General features: G+C 35.0%; 1 non-coding gene across 1 annotated transcript; it reads left to right on the top strand.

Moving 5' to 3' along the window:
- The first annotated feature begins 1,387 nt into the window (after positions 1 to 1,387).
- On the top strand, positions 1,388 to 1,493 carry LOC145633512 (small nucleolar RNA R71). Its single transcript, XR_014112834.1, has one exon. It is a non-coding gene; the product is annotated as a small nucleolar RNA R71 (small nucleolar RNA).
- Positions 1,494 to 24,060: the final 22,567 nt, after the last annotated feature.

Below are 24,060 nucleotides of genomic sequence, written 5' to 3'. Positions count from 1 at the left end.
TTAGGAATGATAATTAATAATAGGCCCTCCTCTAGATCATTGGGCCGCATATAAAAACCAAATCGGGCCCAGTTTAGTATTTTTGCCATAACTTCCTAATTATTCATCGGAATTGGGCTTATAATATATCGTTGGAAAGGTATTTTCAAACCCCATCCAACTAAAACATTATTGGACCCTTATCATGGACCAAACTAAACTAGAATGCACGTTTTTCAAAAATAAGGTAAGAAAAGAAATATTTTCAAAAACAGAAAGACGAGATATTTTAATAAAAACATCCTCATCACTAGACTTTTCACACTTTCGCTTTATTCGAAATCAAATGACATGAAAGGTATTCATCATTGGGTTTGGTTTTGGGGAGACACAAATAGGTGTCTACAATTAGCCAATTGAGAAATTTGGTTCTCTAATCCCTTATGGCAAGTTAACATGTCATTGAATTTCTCATTGCTTAGGGTCATGTAGGTGTCCAACAATTTGGCTTGCTTCTCTATGACACCTTCCAATAAACTCCTAGAGGAAAATGATTGATCATACAAATTATCACTATGCTCTTGGGTATTCGGAACAAATCCAAGTGGGGCATCTCTTTGACCATTCGATTGGAAATTTCCCCTACTTTGATTGTTCCAATTACCTCTACATTGATTTTAGCCACTATCGTGATTATGGTTACCATAACCTTTGTTATAGTCCCCATATCCTTGGCCATGACTTTGAAAATTATAACTATTGTTGTTATAGCTACCACAATTCCCTTGGATTTCATGGTTTCTATAACTGTCATTTTAGTTATAATTGTCATAGTTCATTTGGTTGTGATAATTCCTATTTCCAACATTCCTTTGAGCATCAAATCTAAGTCCAACATTGTTATTAGCAACTAAGTTCACATGTTCATTCTCACTCCCAACATATTCATTACAAGGAACATTAGGGCAAAAAGAAGCATCATGGTCATTCATTCCACACAAATTACAATACCAACATTCTCTAATCATGCAACAAGAAGAAGGAAGAGAGTTAAAGGGAGGATTACCTCTCCCTTTAATTTGGGAGGGAAGAATTGGTGCTTGTGAGGTCGCGCTCTCGAGCTTATACTTGATAGAAACTACCTCCTTTCCTAAATCCGAAATTTGAATCAACAAATTGTTGATAGCATTGAGTTGTTCCATTGAGCATCCCATTGTATTACTCTTGTTTATCGACTCCTTCTCACCATCTTGCCATTCCATGTAGTTTCTAACTACATCCTAAATGATACCTACAACCTCTTCCTCGGTCTTATTCATGATTGTGTCTCCGGCTCCGACATCTAGACTTGCTCTCCCTTGAGGACTCAAACCGCCATTAAAAAATTTGAATGATTAGGTAAGTGGGGATCCCATGGTGAGTACACTCACGTTGGTACTCTTTGTATCTCTCCCATGCTTCATAAAGACTTTTACTAGACTTTTTCTTGAAACCTTGAATCAAAGCTCTTGCCTCCGCCGTTTTCTTTTGAGGGAAGAAACGGGAAAGGAATTCCTTGGTGACTTCATCCCAAGTTCTAAAAGAATTAGGCTTCACTTCCTTATCCAGCCACTCTTGAGCTCTTCCAATTAGAGAAAAAGGAAATAGCTTAAGCATTATGAACTCTTGAGCTACCCCGCTCACCTTAATGTGTTGCAATATTTCTCGAATTCCTTAAGATGATTTATGGAACTCTCATTCACTCCTCCACTATATTGCCTCCTTTCAATCAAAGTTATCATTATCGGCTTGATTTCAAAGTCACTATCTCGGATCAATAATGGAGCAATCCCGCTATCATACTTGTATGCACCCGGAGTGCCCAATTCCTTCAATGTAACCCTTTGAGCTTCTCCCATGTTCACTTGCACACATAATCTCAAACAAAATTATTAGTAGCACGGCTATAAATGTAGCCTAAAGAAGAAAATTCTTTTTGTATTTTCAAATTTTTATGAAATACACTCAACAACAAAAGCAATCATCTACACCATTCCCCGGCAACGGCGCCATTTTTTATCTAAGGAGAGACTAGGTTGTTAAAAACTAATCTACCCTTGGTCAAAACAAAATTTATAATCTCTCAACACAACCCTATACAAAGTATAGATTAAGTCGAGGGTCAAACCACTAGGAATGGGAGGTGAATGCTAAAGTCAAAGCTAAGCTATTTCGAAGCAATGAAATGAGGTGTGTCTATTCTACCAATCAAACAATCGAAACGAAAATCAGATTTAACAAGCACTAGGGTATGGATCCACAAATACTCGTAATTAATTCAACTAATTGGGATTAGAGATGAATAAGTCAAGTGTTGCGAGGGAAAATTAATTAAGCAATCAAGAGAATATGGTAGGCTAATCGCCTAGAGGTCAAACTAGCGCCAACTACGAGAGACTCTAGCTAGGAAACTTACAAACCTGCTCAATCGACAAATGTAAGCCACAAATCAATTTTCCGTATCAATGTGAACCTACAATGCAATCTAGTATGAGAAACTTAGGTTGATCACTCCTAAATTGAACACACACATGCACATAATCAATCAACCAATTTAATCACAACATCAACTCCATCAATTTCCCTCAATTAGCATAAATCATTTACTCATATATGCTTCACCATTTCCCTAGCAAGAAAACTACTCACTATTCATGGAAATCATCATCAAAACTAAACTAAGCAACAAATTCATCATCATCATATTAATAAAAAATATACCAATTCAAAAATCAATCAACTTGAACAATTAACAAAGAAATTGAGATCAAAACTAAGATTGCATTAAAGTAAGGAAATGCTTACAAACTTGGTTCAATTCAATGGAGAAAAACACTTGGAATCATCAATCTTCAATCATCAATCAAGAACTTCTCTCTCTACAAACTAGAGTTTCTCTCTCTAAAATTCTAAACTAATTCTATTCTGATTTCGGAAAAATTTTACTCTCTCTAAAAATAGAAAGAAAATCTATATATAGTAAAACTAACTAAGAGAAATTAGTTAGATCGTCCCCAAATAAACCCGAACAGGCGCGGCCAACAATAAGAGAGAGAGCGACCGTGCAAATCTGGGTGCGGAACAGGGACCTGAACAGGTGCGCCCGCGCCCGCGCCCGAGAGAAGCGCGTCCGCTCCCGAGAGAGGAGCGCCCTCGCCACCAAGCCGCGCACGCCCGCGCTTGGGAATAGGGCATCCATCTTCCCTATCATTCCGATGCTCCTCGTGCGTTCCACTTAATGCTCTTAATAAACACGGGATCTTGCAATTTCTAAACTCCATGTTTGCGGGTTCAAGACTAGAAATCATGCCCCCACGGCTTGAATGCACAACTCAAGGACTTTAGGAACTTGCACTTCTCCATGCTTGAGCTTCAAATGGAGAACACTAGACATCCTAAACAATGCCGAACTTGGGAAGAGGCCTCGGAAAACTTGGATACTGACCTTAACCTGAACAATAAAGGAAAACAAGTAAATAAAAGAGAAAATAACAAAATAAATCAAGAAATGCATAAAGAAAGGAATCAAACTAAGAAAATACAAACTAAAAGAAATAAAGAGTAAAATTAAGGAAAAGCTAAGTAAACAGCTATAGAATAGCATGAAATTCACCCTAAAAAGAACCAAATGAGTGCCATAAATGACACTCATCAGAAGTCCTCTCCTAAACCAAACAATAATAATCCAATCAATACCCAAGCAATATAAATTACGGCAATACCAAACTACTTCAAAATCCAATTGAACAACATTTTAAATACTTCCCTTTTACTAAAATCAAAGGCTTATATGTATTTCTTTAGGTTTCCTACATAAAAACCTTAAAATACATACTTATTCATGAAATTTCAGCAAGTTTAGAGCTTTATAAAAAAATCTGAAAATTTAGTTTATAAATAAAATCTTAGATTTATAGAAATCTTTGAAATTAAACAATCTACGTTATAGATTAAGTTAGTAAGCTTTAAACCTAAAAATACACCAATTCAATGCAATTAGAGACTTCAAAAACATGAAAAATAATATGAAAATAAATTCTTGATATTAAACTTTAAATGTCAAGGCTTTGTAATCATAAAATTGTTAGGTTTCGACGAGTCCGACTCACCGCGGAAAATAAAACCCGATCCCAAGAACAAACTCACAATTGATAAAACAAAATGCATAAATAACCATATTAGAGAAAAGACTAAATTACCCTTATGGTGTTCTTTACTCAACCAGATGGAGCTCTTACTTGAGAAAGTCGAGCCTCACAAAGGGCGAGGACCTCCGATGAAGTCCACCCACAACGCAACCCGACAGGTCTACTACTTGGAGGTTAGCCAAGTCTGACCAAAACACTACTCGAGAAATTGATGAACTTATATGTTTTCTCTCAAATGGAGATGCCCAATTGATTTCTTACTCAAGTGAATAATCCCAACTCCTAAAGTTGGTATTTATAGGCAAAGGCTCTCCGAAATTCCCATCATCTTTCCATGTGGGAGAAATGATAGTGTGAGAAAAAGAATGAATTAATTTAATTCTAAATTAAATTAAATATTCATGCAATAAGTAAACGACAAGTGGCACAAGAACGAGGGTAGGTGGGAGGACAACCAAGCCTTGGGGAACAAGGTTGGTTATCCGCCCACCTCACGCCACATGGGAGCAGCCACCTTGGGCAACAAGGCGTGCTATAGCAGCAGCCTTATGAACCAAGGCTGTGCTGCTGCTAGACTTTGTCGCACGGCCTGACTGGCAGCCAGCCTTGCTGTGCGGCATAGCCAGCCCGTGCATAGGTCAGCCTTGCATACTAGGCCTTGTGCTGGGCGGCCTTGCAGCTCCATGCTGGCTGCTGCTAGGCCTTGGCGCAAGGCTCGCCTAGCAGCTAGCCTTGGTAGGCGTTGCGCCTAACCCATACTATGGCCAGCCATTGTGATGGGCTAGTGTTTGGCGGCTTGGTAGCCCGCTTGGCCTAGCATGCTAGCTTGGCCTTGTGCTAAGACCATTAGCCAACACGCACAAGGTCACCTAGCATGCTAGGCCCGAGTGGTGCAGTTGGTGTCCTTGGCACATGTTCTTGTCCTAAGTCTTGTCCTACCATAGAGGTATATCAAGACCTTTACACTAGGCATATGGGCCTAGGTAATATGTTGTTTGACTAATTAAGTCAATTCGCTTGTCCCACGACACTCGATTTTAACGCTCTAAGCTCGGAATCTGACGTTTTTGTTCTTAATACTCGAGTGACTCATTAATTCCTTCAGGATTTAATCGTTGTGTCAGATCGTTAGTTTCTTGGGGGGTGACCCAAAGGGTTCAGTCAAGATTAAGTTGTAATATAAATTATACATTAATATTACTAATCGGAAGCGACCTCCACCTAGGCATTCCGATCACTTGAACTTACTGAATAATTAGCTTTCTAATAGCTCTTAACCCTTTATCGGAATAATACACTTGTTCAAAGGACACCATTCCTTTTAAAAATAGTCACAATGATTGTTTTATAAAAATTAAGAACACAAAAATACAAATTTAATACAATTTAAACCTAAAATTGAAACTTTAATAAATCTAAAATTTTATGTATAATCAAAATAATTATGCTTTAACATAATTTAGACATAATATAATTAGATAAATTAATTAACACGTTTTAAACCCTAAAATCATGAAAAATCAAAGTTTAAGCCCATAATTCTTAATTAAACCCAGTCAGAAATTTTATTTCATACATTAAACATAGCATAATTCATAAATTTGTAGCCTTTTACAATTCATATACACAATCAAACCATAATAATAACAATTAGAAACAAAAAATTTATCAAAGATTGAAACTTGAATCAATTTAACAAAACAAAAGAGAAATAAATAAAGGAAAAAAAAACTGAGTCATTAGTGATGTGCGGGTGGAGCAGCGGTGGTCGGCGACTGCAGGGTGGGCGGTGGTGGCTGAGCAGTAGCAGCAAGTACAACAAATTTTTTTTCCTAGTTTTTGAGCAGCAAAAAGGGAGGAAGGGGAATAGACGTGAAGAGGGGGGGAAGAGTTTAAGGGTTTTTAGAGTATTTAAATAGACATGTGGGCTTGGTTTCCAAGTTTAAGTAAAAGTAGAATTTTACAGTTGGGCTTGAATGAAAGTTTAAGCTTTCTTTATTTATATCTAGGCTACTAACACTATTGATAACCTATGTTGGTGTATAGAAAAAGAAATTTAAATTAAATTAGGGACTATTAATTTAATAGAGTTTAATTAAGTTTCACATGAAATACTTTATTTAATGAAAACGAGATAAAGTAATTACTTAAATAATAAGGAAATATATTATAATTTAATCTAACATATGGGAGATTACAGCTACGATACGACCAACAACATGACTTGAACACTTCCAGTCGGCTACATACTAGTGAGTTCCAACCGCCGAAGCCACTTTTACCCTCGCCTGAATCCATTGGCGTCATTCGAGGGCTACCGTAGCATCTAGGCTGAAGCCCAACCACTAGCAGAACGCCGGGTGTAGGAGGTGATAGTGCATTAGTTGCACTTTGCTACTATCGCCTTATGTCGGCTTCCCTTCTGCTCGCCTCCCTTCAACCATCAACCAGTAGGGCCGCCGCGGTGGTCCACCTAATGGTGGTAATTCTACCCAGCCATGGTTGCCCTCCCTCAAATTCCTTTTCTTTTTTTAGTAATTAATTAAAACAACTCTTGTGTTAATTAATTACTGGTCTTAGTGAGATAAATTAAACATAAAATAATTTTATGCCTAATTAATTGATTAAATTAAAACCAAAAAAAATCTCTTCATGAATTAATCATATAGCAATATTTTAATTAATCAAGGAACTTTATAATTTAAATTGAACATACATATAAAACATTTTCACATGAATTAATTAAATTAAATTATATGTCAAATTGAACCAAAATTTTTTAGGGTTCTACATGACAAGGATCAAAACGGCTAGGGTTATGAACATTTGAGCAATTAAAACCACCATTTTAACATATTCCAATCAATTAAAATCACCATTATAATTAATTTATTGAATACATATCCTCCCCTAATTGAAATAAAATTGTGAACATCAAATAATTATAATCAATATGCATAAGTGCGAGAGGCAAACTAATACCACTGTAAGGTTTTAGGTACTATTAGCGGAATTTCACGAATCATATTCGTTCGCACCTAAACAGGATATACAAGAATAACGCATAACGAATAACATAATTCATACCTTTGACGCGAGATTTTCACGTTGCGATTAACTGTCAAATAGGGATATGATTGATCCCCAAGCGTTGCTCCTCTACTTAGTCCACGGGCTAGAATTGAACCTCCACTACTGCTAGAAAGTCAAGCACAAACACTTCAAACCACCTTCTACATAGAGGGGAGGAGAAAATCGAGCTATGAACAACCATGACCACCACCGTGCACCACCGACGTGTGCGAACGTGAGGGAAAAGGAGAGAGTGAGTGCGTAAGGCTTTACGGTTTGGTTGCTAACTTGTCAATTCTCAATTGATTGTTACTTGTGTTGTACATCAAACCTTAGGAAATGCCTCTATTTATATATCATATGTATAATTAGTGTCCAAACCAAGCTCAAACTACACTCCCTCTTCAATCCCATATGGTCGGCCACATGGTCTAATAATGTTTTTCTTTCTTTTGTTCAATCCATCACCCTTTTGTGTGACCTTACAAAATCCATTCTATTGGGTTTTGGACTATTTGACGAGCTAGCCCAAAGATTAGGGCTGTTTTTGACATTTCGGGGGGCCCAAGGGCAAAAGAATAAATTGGGGCCCTATAATATATAATATTTTTTTTGTTGATATTGAAGAGGAATTTTTTTATACTTTATTATGAACAAATTATCAGTCTCTTAAAAAAGGTTTTGAGCAAATAATCTAGTTTAAAATTATAAAAAAAAAAAAAAACAAAAAAAAAACTTATAATAAATTGAACTCAATGTAAAAATGATACTTATATAATACTACAGTAAAAAAAAAAAAAATAAAAATAAAAATTATAAAAGAAGCATTGTGATCAATATATGATTTATAATACATATAAGTAATTTTGAAAAAAAAAAAAAAGGAAATTGGAGCTCTTGATAATTGAACCACTAACTTTTAAGACACATTTAACTTCAACAAATTATCCTAACCAATACGCTATAGAGATACTCATATAAATAATTGCAACTATAAATTTTATGTAGATTTTTCTTTTACTTAAAGCTGAAAATGGGGCCCTCTCTTTTCGTGGGCCGTGGGCTGGTACCCCAGTTGCTCCGTCTTGGTGACAGGCTTGCCAAAGATCATTGATCACGTCTAACAACAGACAATGATGACCCAAAAGAATGAACTTATTATCTCCACAATATCGATCCATGATATATCTAGTAATTGCACTTGACGAAGACAAAAATCCTTCATTAAATCCCTTCTTTTGGTGATGTATTATCGCGTGCCATCTCATATGTGTCTCCCCACATATGGTACAAAGAGGTTCCCCATAGGGTCTCCCCTCAATTCCTTAGCCAATTAAAGCCCGAGGCTTATGATTGGATTAGAATTCCTAACTATTTGGGAGACATGAAAAAGAGAGAAGACAAGCTATCATCCTTTCCTAAACCTCATTCGTACCTCCTTTAAGCAGTGAGCAAAGGGGTTTTAAGGCGAAGCATAAGCTTTCCTTCTAATATTTAAGAAAGATTGCCTATCAAAAGTCTATTACAACCAGAGATGGCTTAGGAACGTTACATTGTGAATACTCCTTATTGAACTTATTCATAATTAATCATAGATGACTCGAGAGCGAGGGTGGAAGTAGGGGCGGGGCAAAGAATTTCGGGGCCCTCTGCAATTTTTTAACTTAGGCCCCCCCTTTTCATAATTTAAAAGGAGGTTTCAGCTAAATAATACTTTGTAAATATTAAAATCAATTGTGATATTAAATGTAAAAATTACAAGAAATAAAACCATAACATTTTCACTTCAAGGCCAATTGTCTCAATAATTCAAGTATATAGCAAAAGACATCATCATTAAAAAAATTTAAAGGAAGTTGCATCTAAAAACTTTGGTAATTTAATTCATAGATAAAATACAAAAGAAAAAAAAAAAAAAAAAAAAAAAAAAAAAAAACAACTAATCATTGATTATACTAGTGAATTTGAGAAATAGAAAATTAAGTGTAATTTTATGTAAGAAATTAAAGATAATAAAGAGATAAGTATACCGTAGTTTTCAATCCAAAAAAAGAGTTAAAACATTAAGGACATAAGTTTTCTGCACAAAAGAAAAAAATAAAAAATAAATAAATAAATAAATAAATAATATAACACATCGGTTGATAGGCCCAGCTAGTGGCAAAGGGTATTTATTTAAAAACTTTTGGTGTAGGGGGGAGTCGAACCACTGACTTTCATTTTGAAACTCGCTCCTGACCATCAAACCAAGGAGATTTCCATCTAATTATGGGCATATTCTTAGATGCATGTTTGTGCACCTATAATAGCTATAACATTCCTGAAACGCAACTTCTAGTGTATGAAACACAATCTACCTCTTTCTTCTTTAGTTAATTATTCATATTGTAATTCTTCTTTCCCTTTATAATTTTTTTCCTTTTTTAAAAAATCATCTTTCTCTTCACTTTTTATTCCTATAATAATTTGGATCAAAATTTCTCTGATTTCTATAATTTCTCTGATTTCTATACTTTCACTTTCATAAACTTTCTCTCTCATCTGTTTTTGCTATTTTATCTTTCATTGATTAAACTTTCTCACTCCTCAATTTTTTCTATTTTATCTTCTGTTGATTTCGTGAAATTGAAATGATGAATTTGATTGTTATATTCCCAAAGAGATCAATGCAAGTTAGTTTATATGAATTTGCTATGATGGATACAATTAGATTGATGAATATCAGATTAATTAGGCATGAATTTGATTATTTGAATATTAACTCAATTGTTGAATCTATGATGAATGTCATTTGATTATGTGAATATTAAGTTTAATTTGTAATCAGTATTGCATAAATTATGATCAATAAATTATTTGTAATGAATTATTGAATTGTTGCATCTTAAATTTGTTTGTTATTACGATTTTTGTTTTTTTTTTTTTTTTAATTAAGTTGCTAGTATTTGTGTATAATTTTTGGAAAAAAAATGAACGCAATGTACTCTAAAAGTGAATATTTAGTACATAAAAAATTAAAACAGACATGTTATAATTTAAGTTAAAAATATGAACATATGCATTAAAAATGTGAATATATGCATTTTAGAAAATGAACATATGCATTCAAAATATAAATATATACATTAGTTCCCTGAAAGTGAACACATGCATACAAAAATATATGAACATATGCATTTAAGAAAGTAAACGTAAGCACTCAAAATAAGAACATATGCATTTTGTCCATGAAAGTGAACATATGCATTTCAGAAAGTGACACATATCACATATGTATAAAAAAAATATAAACGTATGCATTTCAGAAAGTAACACATAAACATTCAAAATATGAACATATTTTATAAACATTACTTCGTAATACTTAAGAATATTTATCATATGAACAACAATTATTTATATTATGAATATTTCTAAACATTCTATGAATATGTGGTATCCAAATAATAAACATGTTTATAATTATTTATATTATGAATATTTCTAAACATTCTATAGTACATGCATATGTTCATATCTTTCATTCCCTCGTCTCCACCCACCAAAGAAAAAAAAAACCCTTATATAGGCTCAATGGTTTTTTTTTTAAAAAAAAAATTATATTTTTAAAAAAAATAGTGGTTTAGAAATGATAGTTTTCTGTAAAATTTCAAAACATTTTATGAACATAAGGTATTTAAATTATTTAGAGGAGAGAGAATGAACTTTGTTTGATTGTTAGAGAGAAAAATTCACATGGAGAGGAAATTGAATTTAGAAATTTAATTATAAAATGATTAAACTTTTTTTTTAAAAAAATTATAGCATCTGGAAAGGGTGAAGTTCTTTGTGTAAAATTTGTGTACATAAAAAATTAAAACAGACATGTTATAAGTTAAAAATATGAACATATGCATTACAAATGTGAATGTATGCATTTTAGAAAATGAACATATGCATTCAAAATATGAACATATACATTAGTTCCCTAAAAGTGAACACATGCATAAAAAAAAAAATATATGAACATATGCATTTAAGAAAGCAAACGTAAACACTCTAAATAAAGAACATATGCATTATGTCCATGAAAGTGAACATATGCATTTCAGAAAGTTACACATATCACATATGCATAAAAAATATGAATGTATGCATTTCAGAATGTGAAAATAAACCTTCAAAATATGAACATATTTTATGAACATTACTTTGTAATACTTAAGAATATTTATCATATGAACAACCAATATTTATATTATGAATATTTTTAAACATTCTATGAACATGTGGTATCCAAATAATGAACATGTATCAATATAGGCTAAACTATGGCTTGCCCCTCGTGTGGTTTTTAAGTAAAATTTCAAAACATTTTATGAACATAAGGTATTTAAATTATTTAGAGCAGAGAGAATGAACTTTGTTTGATTGTTAGAGAGAAAAAATCACATGGAGAAGAAATTAAATTCAAAATTTTAATTTTGAAATGATTAAACGTTTTTTTTAAAAAAAATTATTTTAAAAAAATTATGGTAGCTAGAAAGGATGAAGGTTTTTGTGTAAAATTTGTGTACATAAAAACTTAAAACAAACATGTTATAAGTTAAAAATATGAACATATGCATTACAAATGATGTGAATATACTACCTCCATTTTTTATTAGTTGACACGTTTTGACTTTAGCACTATTCACACATCTCTCTTAGACCATGTTTTGTGATCTATATGTAAGGAAAAATATAGTCAAGTAGGATATTGTAAGATTCGTCACAATGTATATTTTCAAAATATCAACTTTTCATAACTTTTTCTTATTGATAATTAAAGATATTAATGATTTAATTTGTGCATTGGTAAACTTGACTAAAAAATGTTTCAACTAAAAAGAAACGAAGGAAGTACGCATTTTAGAAAATAAACATACGCATTGAAAATATGAACATATACATTGGTTCCTTGAAAGTAAACACGTGTATAAAAAAAATATATGAAGATATGCATTTAAGAAAGTAAATGTAAGCACTCAAAATAAGAATATATGCATTATGTCCATGAAAGTGAACAAATGCATTTAAGAAAGTGACACATATCACATATGTATAAAAAAAATGAACGTATAAATTTCAGAAAGTGACATATAAGCATTCAAAATATGAACATATTTTATAAACATTACTTCGTAATACTTAAGAACATTTATCATATGAACAACAAATATTTATATTATGAATATTTTTAAACATTCTATAAACATGTGGTATCCAAATAATGAACATGTACTAATATAGGCTAAATTGTGGCTTGCCCCTCATCTACACAAAAAAAAACTCATATAGGCTAAACGGTTTTTTTTTTTAAATATGGTGGTTGAGAAGTGACAGTTTTTCTATAAAATTTCAAACCATTTTATGAATATAAGGTATTTAAATTATTTAGAGGAGAGTGAATGAATTTTGTTTGATTGTTAGTCTTTAAGTAACCCCTAAATGAACCCCTTAGGTAACCGCTGACTAAGTAACCCTGGACCAAACTCTTTAATTAACCCTGGCTGAATACTCAAGTAACCCTTGATTGAACTCCTTAAATAACCCCTTACCTAGTAACTCGAATAACCCCTGACCGAGTAAATTGAGTAACCCATGACCGAGTAACTTCTCGAGTAACCCTTGACCGAGTAATTCGAGTAAACCCTGATCGAGTAATCCCTCAAGTAACCCTTAACCGAGTGAACCTCGTGAGTAACCCCTATCTGAACCCCACAATAACTCCTAACCGAGTAACTCGAGTAACCCCTGACTGCATAACTCGGATAACCCCTATCAAAATAACTCGTGTAACCCCTGCCACACGGTGTGGCTTGCTGCACCAAAAAGTTGTTGTTTGATAATATATGTGTGACAAAATCGAGTTCAAATAAATGAGAAAAAATAAAACAATAATAGAAAATTATAGGTCGCACTTACTCCCTCTCTCTCTTTCTCCCTCAAGCCTTCTCCTTCGTTCTTTATTATTATATCTGTAGACACCTAAAAATGTCTCCCCAAAACCAAACCCGATGATGAACACCTTTCACCGCCATTATTGGTCGGGTTGAGTATTTATTCTTTGGAGTGCTTAAATCCATGTTCTATCCAATATATTTCATGAACCAATCCAATTTCAAGCTCATTTCCCTAAACCATAATCTATTTTCCACTTTTCGTGTCCACATCGAAAAACTGAGAGAAACTGATTTTATGGATATATAATTTTGATCCAATTATTAATTTGTTTCATAAGCCTTGAAAAAAGATTTCCAACCATATATCATAAGCCCAATTCCGAGCTATACCGAAAAAGATATGAGCAAAACACTAAACTCGGCCCAAAACCGACACCCTTCCACTAAAACGGTCATATCGTAAAATACAAAAATTATTTTGACCTGATTCGAATTGGGTTGGAAAATATACTTGATAAGCTTTCCAATTATATATAAGATGCCTTATTTCAAGTTATGGATCAAAAGTTATGATGATTTTAAAAACGGGTAAAAAAACGGGAACTACCGCGCAAGCGGCATAACTGTCGCGTCGCGGGAGAGAGTGACCTGGCACGGTGCTTTGTACCGTGTCACGAAAATTTGTACCGTGTCGTGGTACACATACCGTGACACGATGCTTTACCGCTCCATTTCCACATGCTTATTCCACCGTGACACGGTGTATTTTACCGAGCCGCGGTGGACTTTGTCGTGTCACGGTGGGCATTTCCGTGTCAGTGGTATTCTTTATCGTGTCGCAGTTCACATACCGTGACACGCGATTTTCTCGTGTATTTTCCGCGTAAACCCTTCACGCATTGTCACTTCCCGTAGGTCTAATATGTCCTGCGTCACACTTATTTCCCCTATGACACGGTAGAATCTGTTGTGTCGCGGTGGAATCTACCGTGTAGCGGTAACCTTTTTTAGGGTATTTATCCTCTTTTTTGGGTTCCGTATTTCCCGTGTCTTATCCGCGTTATTTTTTTCACGCGCAAACCCCCTGCGTCACACAACAAATCCTCGCGTTACACAAGTTTTCCCCGTGTCACGGTAGGTTCTACCGTGTCGCGGTGGAATCTGACGTGTCATGATAGGGTTTTTATCCATTTTTTTAGGGTTCCGTTTGTTCCCTACTTATTTTCCCTATAAATACCCCCCTCCTCTCTACAGTTCGTGGCACCAATAATCATTCTCTCTCTTCTTACATCAAAAATCATTCTCTTCTAGCTCCCTCTTCAACCTAATTTCTAGCCTCCTTATTCTTCCATAATAATTCCTCTAAGCACTCCAAGGAGTCCATACTTAACCCGAGGTTCCGTCCTTAAACCAAGGCGTGAAAGGTACAAATAATTGAGGGCTTGGACCAAATCAACTCTACTTTTTATTTAATTTAATTTAATTTTCATTTGAATTTTATTTTTTATTGAAGTTACTAACAGTTTATTCATGATGTAGCAATTTAAAGGAACGCGCAGAATGTGAGTAATTAATTAATTTAATTACTCTTATTTTATTTTAATATTGCTACTATCATGATTAGGTTTATTTATATTTGATTTTACTAACGCTATTATTGTTAAATTGCTTCTAATATCAATGTTTATTCTATTATTATTTTTTATCACCATATTGCATGTTTAAAGGGAATATGTAATTGAAAATCACGTCTAATAAGAGAATTTGGAAAACCGGTTTAAGTTCCTTTTTAATCTTGTTGTTTAATCAAGTGATCACTGATATTTTAGAATTACATGTTGCATTAATATTCAACCAATTTAGCATAATAATAGTTTGGAGCAAGTTGAATATTTTGTTTGTATGCCTTTGAGATTTCAGGAATCACTTTTCACTATAAGAATCGTGTATAGGCCAATACGGGCAAATGTGACTCCATGACTCACTTCGTACCATCATCCCCGATCCTCCTTTCGTGGTTCCAAACCATATGGAGTTAGTAATCTCATGGATTATGAATGGGGTTTAACCTTCACGGGTCAATCATTGTTGCCTATCGTTGTCCCTTATTCGTGGTTGCCTTTTAAGATCCGTGAACGGTTTACAAGTTCCTTAAAAACTTGTTGGCGGCTCCCTACTTTCCTTGTCCCTAATCGTATTATGTCAATTCCCACTTCCCATGAGTGCCAAGCACATTCACACATGCTTTAACGTAGGCGCACTTCGAGCGACGCCTACAATTTGGCGACTTCACTGGGGGGATTCTTGGTTATTTATCAATTTTAGTGATCGGTATTTAATTAAGATGAGTGGATGAGACTTGAAAGATTCTTAAAAATAATTCCTGTGATTAATTTGGCATTGTTGCATAAGCATAGACGTTTTAACGTCGCATTTAGGTCTGTCCCGTAGGAAAAATTGAATAACTTGATTGCGTACAAAGGAAAACAGGGCACCAGTCAGATTTTCTGACTGCCGTGCCACGGCGGAATCTGTCGTGTCACGGTGCAGTACACCGTCTGACAATGTGCAGCACCGTGGCACGGTGCTCTCTGCCGTGTCACGACAGTCCTAAAATCAGTCTGGTGGCTTGTTTTCTCTTCTCACAGTCAACTTTCTTTGATTTTTCTGAAAAAACGTGTGTGTTCTACATGCGTCTTAGCCCCGGGGGATTTACGCTCTATCAACCCAAAAACGCTCATGGCAATAAGGGTTCATCCGAGTTATTAAATCCACCCAAACCATGGAGTTGAGTTCGATTTCATCACGAACTCACGGAGCCGCCCGTTGGCATACACCCTCAAGGGAGGCTGCCTTGCTAACGCGTCCAAACTCTTAACCATGGTACTCTATTGACACCAAATAAACCTGACCATAGTCGAACATAGAACTTGACCTTAGGTTGCGAACTATTCTTTGCATCATTGTGCCTACGTGTTTTATGTTTGGCCGTTTTGATCCTATCCTTAACGATCTTTCTTTGTCTATGGTGGATTATTTTATGACTAACGATTGCCAATGGACTGTACTCACTTAATAATTAGCGCAAAAAAAAAAAAATTTGTCGTGCCACGGGAAAGTTCACCGTGTCACAGCAGTTTCCACCGTGGCAAGATGGATTTCCAAAAAAAAATAATAAATAAATAAACTAGAAATGATCACCGCGTCACGGCAGCTTATACCGTGACACGGTACAGGTTGCCGTGTCATGGTGCCTAGGAAATAAGTCCAGTCAGCGTTTTTTTTTTAGTCTTCCGTGTAAATTTGGTCCTCGCGTCAGTCATTTTTGTTATTGTTCACATGTCTAGCCATACGATCATACCACGAGTCTTATAACATCACTTAATCACTCACGAGTCAAGTATAGTCCACACACTTTCTTTATTTTGTTTTTACTCGAGTCATACATCATGTCGTTTATGATCGTATACTAGGTTCATGCACCCCCATTTCCGTCATAATAAAAGATGAGTGGATCGGAGTTATTCTCACCTATTTTCAAATGACTTTTTTTTCCTATCTTGAGCAATGTGTTAAACAATTAAGTGCGGTTTTTTTATTTCACAACACTTGGTCAAGGAGCAGGGGTAGATTGGTACAGTTCGAGTTATTACTACATCAACCTCTTAGACCTAAGAGGCGTTTAAAGAGAACTTTTCCATCTCCACGTCACTCATCACCTTCAAACTACTTTCAGTTTGTCCCAATGGCCACTAAGGAAGATATTGATAACATTAAAAAGTCCATTGAGACAATGTCTAACATGTTACAAGCACTCTGTAACACCTCGTCTAAAACATAAGGCGAGACGTTAGCGGAAATAACGTCGAGACGGTAATGTCACTCTAAAGGTTACTAAAAAAAATAAAATAAAGGAAACAATTGAATAAATAAATTATTTAAGTGAAAGAAAACTCAATAAACATAGAAAACTTCAAACGAAGTAGAACAACCTCAAATCCAATTGTCCCAAATGAAAAAAAAAATGGTCTAAAGATAACATAGGGAAGTCTATAAAACTATTAAGAAACAAACTAAACACTCTGCTCTCAGCCCAAACTCAACAGAAGCTACTCTTCACCTGCAAGTAACTAGCAGTTCTCCTAAAGACAAGGAGATCACATAGCAAGAATCAAGACAAGGTAAGAACAAGGAAAAAGAAATATGAAAACAAAGTCACAAGACATGAACTAAAAGAAAATAAATATATTAGAAAGAAACTATTCAATGAAAAAATAGGGTTGCTTAGTAAATTAAACTTGAAACGAAATAAAATAATTGTTAAAGTTCATATAATACTTCAAACAAGCAAGACAGGTTAAATAGTGTAGTAATAATATTTATATCATAGAAAAACAATTTGACAAAAGTAGGATCGAACGCTAGTGGAAGCCCGCAGTCCACTTCCTAAGGTTTGTCAGGTGAACCTCCAGTCAACTCACAGGAGACTGTGTCTAAGAATGGTCAAACTCCCGATGCCAGATAGAAGCCAAATATGGTCTTACACCTCCGAACCTCCCGGACGACAACAATTAACCCAGGTTATACTACTTGAATCCCGCAGCCAAGTAGTTGGCATGTTCTAACCATTGGAATCCCGCAGTCCAATGGCTCCTAACTTACAGTCAATATAAGATTCGATAAAATAATATAATATAATTTTAAATAAAAAAAATATTATCAATGATTACCAGAGATGCCACATATGGTCTTGTACTCAAATATTATCAAATCAAACACCGCAATATGCATACGTTAAATAGTGGGTTACCAACCCCATGAGAAGTCTTTTAATCTGAAATATGCACACTATACACATACATATACATGTTGTCCAATTTTTACAAATTGCAAATACATACTTCTAAAAAATCAGAATAATTAGATTATTGCTCTAAAAATTATCAAACTTGCACACATTGACACAAGTATTATAAAGTATAATAAGAGACATAAGAAGATTTAATCATGATTATATACCCTAAACTAATCCCAACCAACAGCTTACATAAAAGTTCAGACCCCCCAATATTATCAGGCCAAAGTTCACCTACTTAGATTACTAGTCATTGTACCAATTAATAACTTGAAGATACATTACATAATATGATTACATGAACTCCTAGCATGATTTAAAAAGTGATACCCAGAGTACTATACCCACACTATTTTTATACGAATAGCATACAGTAGTTCGCTCCACCTCACTCCACGAAACCGAAGATACATCCTCTCATAACAACAATTATATTAGCTACAATTATCACCCAATAAAACTAGAAATTCAAGCAATTAATTTGGTTACTATTAACCATGAAAGTCAACTCCACACTAAACATATCCCAATGAAACCTGAAGGTCCAAAGAGCATATGACACCGACGAGAATTTCACAGCAGCAAGTGAACAGAAAACTTGGTAATTAACTAACATGATCATGAGTTATTACATAAGTTTTAATCCTTGATATTTCGACATACATATACAAAGGTGGGAATATAGCAGTCCCATTAAACACGCATGTCACACAAAAATCAATTGGAAAATAGTTGACAATTCATCTAATTAAAAATCAGTTTCTATAACGACCGTACTAGTTTTCGTCATACGACTTTCTCAATTATTCTAGGCCTAAATCATGAATTCTAAATTAGGTGAAATCTAGTCTAAGGGATAGTACTAGTTACCTTGAAAGTAGAGTGCAAGAACGAGTACAAACGAGCCCCATCGAACAAGAATCAATACTCCAAACGCCCTCTAATGGAACCCGTTACTTTATGGATTTTTTTTGTGAGAAATTTTGTGAGTTTAGAGACTAGAATGCAGCAAGAATGATATGACATGGCTGGGCAGCGTGAGGTTAAAATAGAGGGGAAGGAGAGAACTTTAAGAGTTAGGCAAAATTCAAGGTTGGGAATTATAATCATCATTATGGCTAATTTAAGTGGGAGTTACTAGGATTAATGAGCAGGAAAAACTATTCACTCCTCCACTTAAGAGACTTAATAGAATTGGTCAGCATATAAAGCATTAGCATCTGGTCGGTCCTGTTAAACTATTTCGCGCGCACAACTTAAAACTGCTATAGCGATTAATATTTAAAATAATATATACCTATTACCAATTAAATACAAAAAAAAGATTAAGACTAATTTAGAGAAATATATATTATTTTTTTAAAAATTAAAGAAAACATTTTATCGGAAAATAATCGGCAGGAGAATTACCCATGCAAAATATCAGCTCAAAAATATGGGGTGTTACACACTCACTACCAGAGTCAACACAATAGAGCAAAACAACGTTACTGCGGCTGCAATGGACAAGATCAAAGAACAAATGAGCAAGATTTCTGAGGATTTCACCTATGTGGAACGGCCTCCCACTCCTTTGGATGTGAAGGACAGACTCCTTGAAAAGTTCTCCACTGCTGATATTCCAAAGTTCAAGCCTACTGACAATCCAATATTCCATTGGAAGGCGTTCTCTGCAACCATGGCTCTTAAGGGATTGGACGTAACACTCTTCCCTACAGCGTTCCCTCTCTCCTTAGAACATGCTTTCCAACAATGGTTTTATTCCCTAGATGCCAAGCGTATTGCGACTTGGTAAGATGTCACCGACAGTTTCATGAACTGTTACAAGTGTATCATTCAAAGTAAAACATCTGAACGTGAACTCTCCATTCTCAAACAGAAAGAGAATGAAGGCTTCACCGCTTATCTGAACAGGTGGAGGGAAACAGTTGCACTCTTGGTAGATCCTCCTAAAGAAAAAGAGATGATTCGCCTCTTTATCCAAAATTTGACTCACAAGTACAAGCAACATCTCAAATTTCTTCCTTTGAACACTTTTGAAGTTATATATGACATTGGCATCAATATCGAGGATGATCTAATAAAGACTGTCGGTAGTAACAATAATAACACTTGGAAAAACAAGAAGAAAGACCATCCTTTTACTTTGTCTTCTAAGCACGAAAATACTACCAACAATATAAGCCAAGTTGATCTCAATGAAGTGTTAGCTCTTGATGCTCCATTGCCCAAGAAGAAAAGAACTTTCACTTCTTTAGGAATGACTAATGATGTGGCCTTTGATCGCCTTTATAGTCAAGGCTTGATCACACCTATTGGGCCATTTCCAGAGCCAAAACCTAAAGAAAGGAGCTCCAAATGGAACCCCAATTCCCATTGCAAGTACCATCGAGGAAGGGGCCACACTACAGAGCAATGTTGGAATTTGAAGGACGTCATTCAAGACTTGGTGAATGCAAACAAACTTCCTGTCCCTCCAGGCGGCAAGAAGTAATGAACACAAGGCGCACAACAGATCCTTTGTGCAAGATTTCATGATTTCTTTTTTTATCATTCATCTCCATTCCCCCATTCATGTCTAGCATAGGTTTTCAATTTCAAATTTTTATATGTTTCATGTGTTTCGTTCACCTTTATTCCATTAGTAAAATGAGCAATTTCCTTTACATCTTGATCATAGCATTTTTCATTCACTCATCCTTAAAAAATAAAAATAAAAAATTAATTACTGAACTAAACACAAGTTACATCAATGATTTGAAGCACCTTTGCAACCCTGTCATTCCCTGTTACCCGTTCAATCGCATTCCATTTCTTCATCAACCACTTTGAGCCTCGTCTAACGTTTGGCCTTCATTTCTTCAACCCACATTCACTTAACCCTGGGATTGGAAGATGTGTAATTGTATAACATTCAAAAAGCAAGTAAAAAAAAAAAAAGCAGCAAAGCAACAATAAAACAATGTCTAAAGGAAAGTGTTCCAATGTCTTTGATATGAACACGTCTCAAATTGCGTCTGTCATCGAGTGCTTGGTACCGTGCCTGAGAAACATGAATGCTAAGCTAGTGATGGACCGCATGATCTGAGATTGCCTACATTGATTCAAAAGAATAAAAAAATTAAAAGAAATTCAAAAAAAAAATTAAAAATAAACTTGCAAGATTCAAAATTTTCAAATTCACAATTACACATCTTGGGGATTCTCTCGAGTCTTGAGCCTTGTACCCTTTTCTTCAATAAACCATCAACTTAACCACATTACAACCCTTGAAAGACTTCTTTGAGGTGTACAACACTTGTGCAAAGTTCGGTTAGAGCTACGTTCGGCCTGATTCCTAATCGATACGTAGGCAACCTCACATCGAGGTGCGGCCACATTCATATCCATATCCATGCATGATTGAGTCAAAGAATATCCAATGCTTACCCCTACCCATTTAGAGCTAGACTTGGGAGCTTGAACCCACATCATTTAGCCTACCCAGCCTAAAGAGTCATCATCTTTTACTCTTCTCACATCTCTTTCCATCATCATAACCCTTGCAACCAGCCTTAGTATCACATTCACCCACTTCACTCACACATGCATATCCATATCAATCATCCTTCCCTTTAAGAGCCCTTTATAATGAAATCTTGTTTCAACACTGTACATGTTTCATCATATTTAAAGACAACATTCATTAGAAGAAATATTGTATACTTGCTTAGCTTCTGTAGGGAATATTTCAAGCGTTAATCCCCTAGCTTGAACCCCACTGTGATCATACACTAAAGTACGGTGGCGTCCAAAGGGAAAGAATATAGAGCAAAAGAGTCGCCAACAAGTTTTTAGGAACTTGTAAACCGTTCACAGGGTGAATGTTACACCCCTTAACGATCCAAGAGATCGTCAACTCCATAAGGTCTTGAACCAAATAGGGTTCAGGGATGAAGGTACAAATCCAACCTAAAAGAGATTGAACCTACCCTAATAATAGGCCTCTACTTTATTCAGATCGTATTCATGTGCGCTTTCTGTCTAACATGCAATCAATAGGATTAACCCTAAACCTGTTTATCTATGTTGGTTGAATTTAATGCACAAATAAATCTATTATTGGCGATCACTTGAATTATAATCATATTAACCCTAAACAAGATTATTAATTATCTTATTAAGCGTGATTACAAGTACAAATTCACTTTAAACATGCATAAAAGGCGTGATCAAGCAGTAACAATAAACATCAAGCAACATAATAATAATCATCATAAAATAATCATAATCAAAACAATTATAAAAATCATAATAATAAATAATAATTAAAATAATCATGTTAAAGCATAATAAAAATTACAAGATCCTAGGCATGATACTAACGAGATTAATAACAAACCCTAGCATGTCACTAAACAATAATTAAAATCATATATTTAACCCTAACATGATACTGACAATCATAAATATTAGAAAAGAAAATAGAAAGCATCATACTTTTAATCATACTTGATATTAAATTTACCCTAGACATGATATTAGGAATCATAATAACCTAAGCATGAACTCTATATCATAACATCAATAAAAACCATTAAAGTACTTACTTTGATGCCTCGTACCTCTTTCTAATAACAAAATACACGCGTTAGTAACTTCAAGGAAAATAATAAACAACAATTAAATCAAATAATGGAAATAGAGATTTGGGACCAAACCCTCAGAAATTAAACCTTTCACGTCTAGGGCGAAGGCAACTTCGAATATGGCTAGGTGTATCTATATCTAATGAATGCGGAATTTTGTATTTGAGAGAAGCTAGTTTAGAAAAAGAGAGAGAAAGAATTGGTGAAAATAGAGAGAATCGATGGTTGTAGGTGATTGTGGATGAATGTTAATTGGTTATCGAAAACGGAGTTTTTAGCACGTTATTTATAGAGAAAATCAGCCAAAAAGATAAAATATCAAAACAGAGTTCTGGCGCACATAAAACGATGTTAGCGCCAACGCTGGCTATTGGCGCCAGACGCCAACATTAGCGCCAGGCGCCAAGCGTAGCGCCAAGCGCTACAGCTGGCGTTTGGCGCTGATCTGGAAATTTTAAAATCAGATAAAAATTGTCGTACAGGAGGATAAAATCGTATTTTTCCTCAAAAATGCTCTTTGATTCTAATTAAAACTGTAAAAAGTAAACAAAAGTCAATTTATCAATGCTAATTGAATTAGTAATGAAAATAACCTTCTAGAAGAATCTAGAAGACTAAAGCTTTTCCTAATCGCATTAGGAATGATAAATCTATATTAGGCCCTCTCCTAGATCATTGGGCTGCATAAAAAGCTCAAAACGGGCCCAGTTTAGTAAATTGGACATAACTTCCTCAACATTCATCGGAATTGGGCCTATAATACATCGTTGGAAAGCTCTTGTCAAGCCCCATTCAACTACACTACTATTGGACCCATATCATGGACCAACCAAACTGGATTGGCAGTTTTCTTAAAATAAGTTTTCAAAAACAGAGAGAAGAGAAAAGAAATTAAAACTATCCGCAACACTAAACTTTCCACACTTTCACTTCATTCGATTATGATTCGACGTAAAAGGTACTCATCACTGGGTTTGGTTTTGGGGAGACACAAATGGTGTCTACAGAAGCCCCCACTTTGACTGAGTATCGATAGGGACGGAGAATGATTCAGAACGTTCTGCGATTCTAAGTCACTCTTGTAACGCCAATACCTGCAAACTAGCGTTAGTTAAACAGATAAAAGAATTAAGAAACGCGTATCTTGCACCGTCGAGCACACGTCTCTAAAAGTAACCGATTTGCTGCTGTATCCTTGTTGTTTCGATGACCTCCTGCCAAGAGAATGCCATCCCGCTGAAAACTGCTACGCTTGTAACTGCCTCCAATTTCCTCCTTGATAATATTCCACGTCTAAGGGAACACTATCGACGATTTTTTCGCTTGAAACAATTCTCTTTCGCTTTATGACCATCCTCCACGTCTAAGGGAACATGATCGAAGATCGCTTCACTTGAAACAATCTTCTTCCGCTT

Source organism: Chenopodium album, chromosome 5, assembly GCF_948465745.1.
Source record: "Chenopodium album chromosome 5, dcCheAlbu1.1, whole genome shotgun sequence".
NCBI classification, from domain to species: domain Eukaryota; kingdom Viridiplantae; phylum Streptophyta; class Magnoliopsida; order Caryophyllales; family Amaranthaceae; genus Chenopodium; species Chenopodium album.
The sequence above is the reverse complement of the archived record's forward strand: the minus strand, read 5'-3'. Positions and strand labels throughout refer to the sequence as shown.